Raw genomic sequence first — 8,641 nt, forward strand, 5'->3', positions numbered from 1 at the left:
TCAGGCAGATGTGCACGCTCGTGTCAGCCTGGCTAGCATTCTCTTTCTATAATCAAGCCATGTGGGAAGTCAGATTATCATAAAGGTGTGTGGCAGGAGAAACCAGAGTCCAGAGAGTTTGTCATATTGTCATCTGAATGGAATATTTGATGGCATTGGTTTCCCACAGCCTCGTGTGTTCTTTGTAGCTGGTGTGGATTCCTGTCAGGTGGAAGAACCCAAGTACCTAATTGACATCTTATCCTCTGACCATGTATGGAATTTTGAATGTATCTTTTTTGCTTAGCAAATATTTATTGAGCATATACTATGTGTTGGAATTTCCCAAATGATGGAAATAGTTTTGTCATTCATGAGCTTCCTGGATCACACCTGAGTTTATGCTACTGAGGTGACTCTCTTAGGGCCCTGAGAAAGCATCAGATGGACCACCAGAAAGATCATGAGAGGGTCAGCTGTAGGGACTTGGAGCTGGCTTATTAATCTCTAGGGAGGAGAAGGTTATTGGGGATTGAGTTCAGTGCATAGCCAGTAATTTAAATCAGTCACACCTACTTAATTAAAAAATAAATAAAAGAACCCACTCTGGACTCTGAAGCTCAGTTGAGCTTTCTGGTTGGTGACCAAATTGATGTGTTAGGAGGGAGTTATGCCTGGATTCATGGAGGGGACATGGGAGTTCCACATTTGGAACCCTGCCAGACCTTGCTCTATATTTCTTTTTTTAATTTTTTTTTTTTTTTTGTGGTACCGGGGATTGAACTGGGGTCCTTGCGCTTGCGCAGCAGGCAGCGAAACCACTGAGCTAAATCCCTGGCCTTGCTCTATATTTCTTCATGTGGCTAGTCCTTCTTATAACCCAGCACAAGGGAGGCTGAAGCAGGAGGATTGCCATGAGTCTGAGGTGCCTGGGATACATTAGTGAGTTCAAGGCCAGCCTGACTTACTCAGAGATACCTTGTCTCAAAAACAAAAACAACAACAAAACTAATTATAAGTATAGCTCTTTCCTGAGTTCTTCAAGTCATTCTATACTTCTTTTTTCCTCGATAATAAAGATTGAACTCAGAGACTTCACACTGAGCTACATCCCCAGCCCTTTTTTATTTTTTATGTTTATTTTTTATTTTTAGAAAGGAGTGGCTTATAGGAGGTTACTGGGAGACACCACATACATATATATGCAATCATCTGGCAAATTTTTTTTTTTTTTTTTGGTACCAGGGATTGAACTCAGGTCCTTCTGAAACTTTTTTTTGGTACCAGGGATCAAACTCCGGTCCTTGCGCTTTCGAGGCAGGTGGTGGAACCACTGAGCTAAATCTCCAGCCCAATATACTCAGTCATCTGTATCCATGGGTTCCACATCCACGAGTTCAGCCAACCTCTGATAGAAAATATTCCCTGCAAATTGCTTCAGTACTGAATATGAACAGACTTTTCCTTCTCATTCATTATTTCCTAAACAAAACAGTAGAAGAACTATTTACATAAGATTTACACTGTATTAGGAATTGCAAGTAATCTAGGGAAGATTTAAAGTACGTGGGAGGATAGCCAGGTGTGGGGTGCATGCCTGTAAGCATAGCAGGTGAGAGGTTGAGGCAGGAGGATCACTGTGAATTCCGAGGCCAGCCAGGCAACATAATGAGTTCAAAGTGAGGGCCGGGGATTTAGCTCAGTGGTTTCACCGCCTGCCTTGCAAGCGCAAGGACCTGAGTTCGATCTCCAGTACCCCCCCAAAGAAAAATCTCTAGTGAGTTCAAAGTGAGTCTGAACTACACAGTAAGACCATGTCTCAAAAAAAAGATCACTGAAAGGATAAAAATTAAGCAAAATGGTCTGAGGAAATATTTGTAACAAATATAGACAAACCATATGAACAGGCAATTAACAAAAGAAATTCAAATGCACAATAAACTTATGGAAAAATGTGCAGGGCCAGGGATGTGGCTCAGTGGTGCTGCGTCTGCCTGGCAAGTGCAAAGTCCTGAGTTCGATCCTCAGTACTGCAAAAAAAAAAAAAAAAAAGAAGAAGAAGAAAAAGAAAAAATGTGCAATCTCACCAGCAAAGAAATACCATGGGAAACAAAGACAAAAACCTTTAAAAAAATAACTTTTGAACAGCAAGCACATAAAATAAGGGTGCTGCTCAATGCATGGAAACAGCCATTACTGCACACTTTGTACTGCAGGCTACTTAGTGTAAACTGATACAAAACATCTGGGGGTCCATTCAGCAACATGTAGCCAAAAAATTGAAATTATCATATCCTTCAACTCAGCAATTCAGTATCTAGGTATTTGTTCATTAAAAATGATCATGGCGGGGCCGGGGATTTAGCTCAGTGGTTTGGCCGCCTGCTGTGCAAGTGCAAGGACCCGAGTTCGATCCCCGGTACCAAAAAAAAAAAAGATCATGGGAAACCAGGTGTGGTGATGCACAAATTTATCCAGGGACTCTGGAGACTGAGGCAAGAGGATCGCAAGTATGGGATCAGCCTGTGGCATTTCAAGAGACCAGATCTCCAAAAAGGGTGGGAGTGGGCACAGGTCTGTAACCCCAGCACTCAGGAGGCTGAGACAGGAGGATTGAAAGTTCAAGCCCAGCCTGGGCAATTTAGCAGCTTACCAAGATCCTGTTTCAAAATAAAATTTTTTTTAAAAGGTTGGGGATATAATTCAATGAGAGACCTTGGTTCAGTCCTCAGTACTAAGTGGTAAAAATGTGATCTCCTAAGGATGATGATATATATTAAATTTTTAAAAATCATCTCATAAAATGTATATGTAATGCCATCAACCCACATTTACAGGCAGACGTTATGTAACATTTATGTGTACACGTAAGCAACAAAAAACGTGGAAATTGATACACCAACATATTAATAGTGCTTATATCTAAACAATGGGATTATAGTTGATGTTTTTCTTTTTGCTTACCTACTTATTCAGACATGAATATATATTACTTGTTCTCTCTCTCTGTTTCATTTTATTTTTTGAGACAGGGTCTCACTATGTAGTCCTGGACAGCTTTGAACTCACTGTGTAGCCCAGGGTGGCCTCAAACTCTCAAAGATCCTCCTGCCTCAGCCTCCCCAAGTGCTGGGATTTCAGGTGTGCACCACCACTCCCGGCCCTTTTTTCTGAGATAGGGTTTCACTACAGTGTGTAACTCAGGCTGGCCCTGAACTCGCTATGTAGCCCAGGCTGGCCTATGAACTTGTATCGATTATTCTGCCTCAGCAGAGGTCTGGGATTACAGACATGCAGCACCAGGACCGGCTATCAAGTCTTCTTACAAAGACACTAATCTAGGCTGGGCATGGTGGCACATGCTTGTAATCCCAGCACTTAGGGAGGCTGAAGCTCCTAAATTCGAGTCCCACCTGGACAATTTAGCTAGACCCTATGTCAAAATAAAAAAGTGTTGGGATGGAAGTCAGAGCGCCCCAGAGTTCAACCCTCAGTATGGCAAAGTAAGTAAGTAAAAAAATAAAATAAATACCACTAATCCCTTCCCGGGAGCTCCATCTCAACTAACCCTGACCACCTACCAGCGGCCACCCCAAGGGTCAGCGGTCCAGGACCCCGGCGAGGAAAACCAAAACTTCTCTGGCGATTCTCTTCTTCACTCCCTAGACGCTCTCCACCGCGTGTGGCTGTCCGCGGCTGACCGCAGAACGCCCGCCCGAGCGGGGAGCACAGCAGGTACCTGCTGCTCCGCACCCTGGGCAGGGGGACTCCCCCACCCCACCCCCCCGCCGATCCTCTCTGTGCTCCCGGGCCGTGCGCTGCGACTTCGGCAGCGTGAACCAAGCCTGCAGATGAGGAATGCGAACCAGCCCGAGAAGTCGGGCCTGACCGCCGTGGGAGGACGAGGCGCTGTACTCTCGACGAGCCGGGTGCTGACACCGAGGTATTGCGGTAGGGCCCGCAGGGCGCGACCCTAATTTTGGCCGAAGGCCCTCTGCTGGCAGGTCCTGAGACTGCGGCCAGAGCCTCCCCTGCCTGTGCTGGCTCCTGACTGTTGGGCCGCGCTTTTCTCATCTTCCCAGTTTGGTTGAAGGTGAGGCTTGTGGTTCTGATTCCCATTCTTCTCATTGCTTCTGTGGAATTTCCAAGAGAAGAAAAAAATGACGTGGTTTTTTTGGTACTGGGGATCAAACTCAGGACCTTGCGCTTGCGAGGCAGGCGTGGTGTCACTGAGCTAAACCCCCGGGGCCAAAAATGTCATTTTTACTTTATTTTTCTGAACTAGGGATGGATTGATTGATTTACAGACAGGGTCTCATTAATTGGTAAATCGCCTGGGGCGGGCTTGAACTTTTGATTCTCCTGCCTCAGCCTCCCAGAGTGTTGGATTAGGAGTGCGTCACCATGCCAGGCCTTACTGTTATTTTAAGGCTGGAATCTGGTAAGTTTTAAAGTATAACTTTCAATATTAACATTTATCTATTTTAATATACATTCTAGTGTATTTTCTGACAGTCTTAAATGAGTTTTGAGAAGTTGGGCTAAGACAATGCTAATAAATATTTATATTTATCCACACGTTTAAAAATTAAAATTTGGCCAGACTTGGTGTCCATGCCTGAAATCCCAGTGCTTGGAGGCTGAGGCAGGAGGACCACTGCAAGTTCAAGGCATCCTGGGCTACATAATGAATTTGAGGCCAGCCTGGGCTACATAATGAGCCCCTGTTTCAAAAAAAAAGAAAAAGCAGGCCCAGGGATTTAGCTCAGTGGTTCCACCACCTGCCTCGAAAGGGCCGGAGTTCGATCCCCCGTACCCCCCCCCCAAAAAGCTACAATTCTGGCTGGAGTGGTGGCACATCCCTGTAATCACAGCACTCAGGGAGGCTGAGGCAGGAGGGTCTCTGCAAGTTTGAGGCCAGTCTGAACTACATAGTGAGACCTGTCTCAAAACATAAAATAAATAAATAAATAAATAAATAAGCAAACCAACAAAAACTAAAATCCCAAAATGATCAACATAAAAATTGGCCAAGGCAATTATTGCTGTTAGAAGTAAGCCCATATACCAGTCATCGTGGCACAGGGCTGTAATCTCACAGCTGGGGAGGCTGAGGCAGGAGGATTATAAATTCCAGGACAGCTTGGACTACATAGTGAGATCCTAAATCAATAAACCAAACCAAACCAAACCAACAAATCACAAAAAGTTGAAGCCCACTTGTCACCTGGAAGGAGGAAGTGATTACAGGGGACAGGAATGGAAGATGACCACAATGAACCAAGTTGAACCATGTCCTGGTTTCTGAGCTGAATTCTGGCTGCACTTGTGTGTTCAGTTTGTGAACATTGGGTGAACTACACACTTATGTCACTTTTTTGTGTGTATGTTACATATTGATAATCATTTTAAATTTTTATTTGTTTATTCATGGTACTGGGGATTGAACCCAAGTTCTTCACCCTGAGCTATATTTCCAGTCATCTTTTTAATCTTTTATTTTAAGGCAGGGTCTCACTGTCACTAAATTAGTTGCTCAGGCTGAGCTTGAACTTTTGATCCTTCTGCTTCAACCTGACAAGGAGCTAGGATTATAGGTATGAGCTAGAGTTCTTTTTCTTTTTCTTTTTTTCTGGTCCCAGGGATGGAACTAAGAACCTTGAGCTTGAAAGACAGGTGCAGTGCTACTGAGCTAAATCCCCAGTCTTTAGACTTATTTTTTAAACTCATAAGAATAGCCTGTAGTTAAAAATAATGACCCTAGGGCCAGGGATTTAGATCAGCAGCACAGCACCTGCCTGGCAAGCACAAGGTCCTGAGTTCGATCTCTGGTCCCAAAACCCCCCCTAATTAATACTTGATTTTTATCTGGAAGAATCTAAATGAAAGGACAGTTTTTGGCAAAAACTTTAAATAACTAAATTTTGCCACATTCTTTCATTTCCTAAGAATACCAACTTTCTTTCCTTTTTTGGGGGGGACCGGGGATTGAACGCCAGTCCTTGCGCTTGCAAGGCAGGCGGCAGAACCACTGAGCTAAATTCCAGGCCCCAAGAATACCATCTTTGATATTGCAGTCACTCAGGTTTCGATATCATCCCATGAATCCCAGCATGTCCCACCCATTCTCACCTCGTGTGCCAGGCCTTGGAATAAGAGCTTGGAATTAAATTGACTGGTCTTAACTACTGGTAGGTGTATCCGATTTATTGTATTGAAGCTAAGAATAAAAACAGAATGTAAGATATATTATGGAACATTTTTAAAATGTGGTTTAAAATCAACTCGAAGAAGCTGAGCTTGGTGGGACACACCTGTAATCCCAGACGGTGGAAGGCTGAGGCAGGAGGATGGGATGTTCAAGCCCAGCCTGGTCAACTTAATGAGACACTGTCTCAAAATTTTTTGCGTTTTTACAAAGACTTGGGGACATAGCTCAGTCCAAAGGCCCTGGATTCAATCCCCAGTACTGAAGGAAAGAAAAGAAAGGAAAAGAAAATAAACAAAGAATATCAATTTGAAGATTTGTAAACATTAACAAATTGTGCTCATTAGCCTTATATGACTATGGATCCAGTTACTTGGACAAATCTAGTTACCTCACGGGAAACTCAAAGATAGAATCCTTAGGAAATGGGAGAATATGGCAAAACGTAGTTATTGGAAGTGTTTGAATAAAATCCTTTCATTTAAATTCAGCCAGATAAAAATTAAGTACAGTATATTAATTAGGGTCATGATTTGTTTTTAATTACATGGTGTTCTATTTAGGAATCTAACATATAATTGCTGTCGATATATAGTGCACATAAAACCCTAATGCAAGTGTGGAGTTTACTGCCCACCTGGTTCCAGCTTCTCCCCGAATCCCGCTGAGACCCAAGGACACTCCCGGACCCCCGAGGTCTGCTTGGCAGCACCTTTGCCTTCCTCCTTCACGCTACTCCCAACCCCCAATCCCCAAGAAACTACGAAGAAAATATAAAAGCTGGGCCCATGGAGGTGGCTCTAGGATATCTCAACACGGCTGATCTGTAATACAGCCACATGATCTCCAGTTCTCAGGGCAGCATCTCTACCTTGGCACTGTTGGCATTTTGGGCTGCAGCACTTTCTGTTGTGGGGACTACCCTGTGTGATGTTAGATGTTTGTCTGATTTTGTTTTTGAGACAGGGTCTCACTATGTAGCCCAGGTTGGCCTTGAACTCACTGTGATCCTCCTGCCTCAGCCTCTGGAGGGCTGGGATCATGTTGCCAGATGTTCAGCATCATTTTCAGCCTCTGATCTTTAGATGCCAGTAGTATCCCCTCTTCCTACTTGTGACAATTATAAATGTGTCCAGACTTGGCCAAATGTCCCTGGGGGGAAAAACTGGCCCAGTTGAAAACCAGACTAAAGAAAGCAAAACTATCAGGATATATAGCAGAGCATTTAAAAATCTTCAAATTGAGACCTGGGCATGGTGGCATACACCTGTAATCCCACTGCTTCAGAGGCTGAGGCAAGAGGATCAAAAGTTTCAGGCCAGCCTGGGCTCCATAGTGAGTTCAAGGCCAGTTTGAACTACAAAGCAAGCCCCTGTCTCAAAAAGCAAAAACAGTTTTTTAAAATCTTCAAGTTGATTTTTAAAACTTATCTTTATTTTATTTTTGAGACAAGCTGGCCTTGAGCTCCTGGTGATCCTCCTGCCTCACCCACTCAAGTACTGGGATTACAGGTGTACTTAAACCATATTTTTAGTGTTATATGATATATTTTAGTAATTTTACTTTTTTTCTCAACTTTGACATAGTAACAATTGCACTATATGAATCTGAGTATAGAAACTATAGATTATGCTAATTGCGTTTGTATATTGGAGCAGCACCGCTATTTTTCTGTAAAGGCCACTTAGTGTTGGAAACCTGGAGGCAGCCACTGGGATAAGGATGGGAGAACGCTTTCAAGCAGAGCTGCCCAAGGCGGAACAGGGTGCTGTGCCTTTGTCCAGAGGCCACTTTGTGCTTCCTAAGGCCTTTTTCTTCTAAAAATCAGTATAGTCCCTAGGTTCGATCCCCGGCAATGCAAAAAATAAAAATAAAACAGAAATACATAAATGAAAATAATGACAAATAAATATCAGTACTGAGAAAAATTTAAAATCTGTATTAGTTAAGGTAGGTGAATGCTCCTTCTTAAACATATATATGGTTCTTATTTGTCAGTTAAACTTCAAGCTGAGGGAAATTTGTTTGAAAAGAATAAAAGACTCCTCTCTCGGGGCAGATTTAGCATTCACCTAAAGTATTTTTTAAAAAGCTTAGATACATCTTGTTATTTCTAATACAATCGATCGCGAGATCCCTCCCACAGAAGCGAAATACTTGTTTCAAAATCTGTGATCACCTTTCACTTTAAGAAAAGACACAGCGCGACCCAGATGGGACTCGAACCCACAATCCCCAGCTCCGGAGGCTGATGCCTTATCCATTAGGCCACTGGGTCACCACGGGATCAGCATTCTCACACCGTCTCCTTACGTGATGCCATCATCGCGGCCCCGCCCCCACGCACCAGGATCTCGCCCAGGGTCCTGAGCGAGTAATAAACCACTGCCAGCAGACAGCACGCGCCTGCGCATTCCTGCGCCGCATTCCTGCGCCGCGTTCCGGCCTGCGGAC

At 43.7% G+C, this 8,641-nt stretch overlaps 1 long non-coding RNA gene and 1 other non-coding gene across 2 annotated transcripts; both read right to left on the minus strand.

The window, feature by feature from the left end:
- Positions 1-715: 715 nt before the first annotated feature.
- LOC147828783 (uncharacterized) lies at positions 716-4,379 on the minus strand. The gene is made up of 2 exons (XR_015450296.1): positions 3,561-4,379; positions 716-1,461 (listed from the first exon to the last, which is right to left on the minus strand). It is a non-coding gene; the product is annotated as an uncharacterized LOC147828783 (long non-coding RNA).
- A 4,013-nt stretch (positions 4,380-8,392) lies between these two features.
- Trnar-ccg (transfer RNA arginine (anticodon CCG)) lies at positions 8,393-8,465 on the minus strand. The gene has a single exon. It is a non-coding gene; the product is annotated as a tRNA-Arg (tRNA).
- Positions 8,466-8,641: the final 176 nt, after the last annotated feature.

The sequence above is a fragment of the Heterocephalus glaber genome, unplaced genomic scaffold, assembly GCF_053883595.1.
Source record: "Heterocephalus glaber isolate CG9 unplaced genomic scaffold, H.glaber_assembly_v1.0 deba00000937, whole genome shotgun sequence".
Classification (NCBI taxonomy): domain Eukaryota; kingdom Metazoa; phylum Chordata; class Mammalia; order Rodentia; family Bathyergidae; genus Heterocephalus; species Heterocephalus glaber.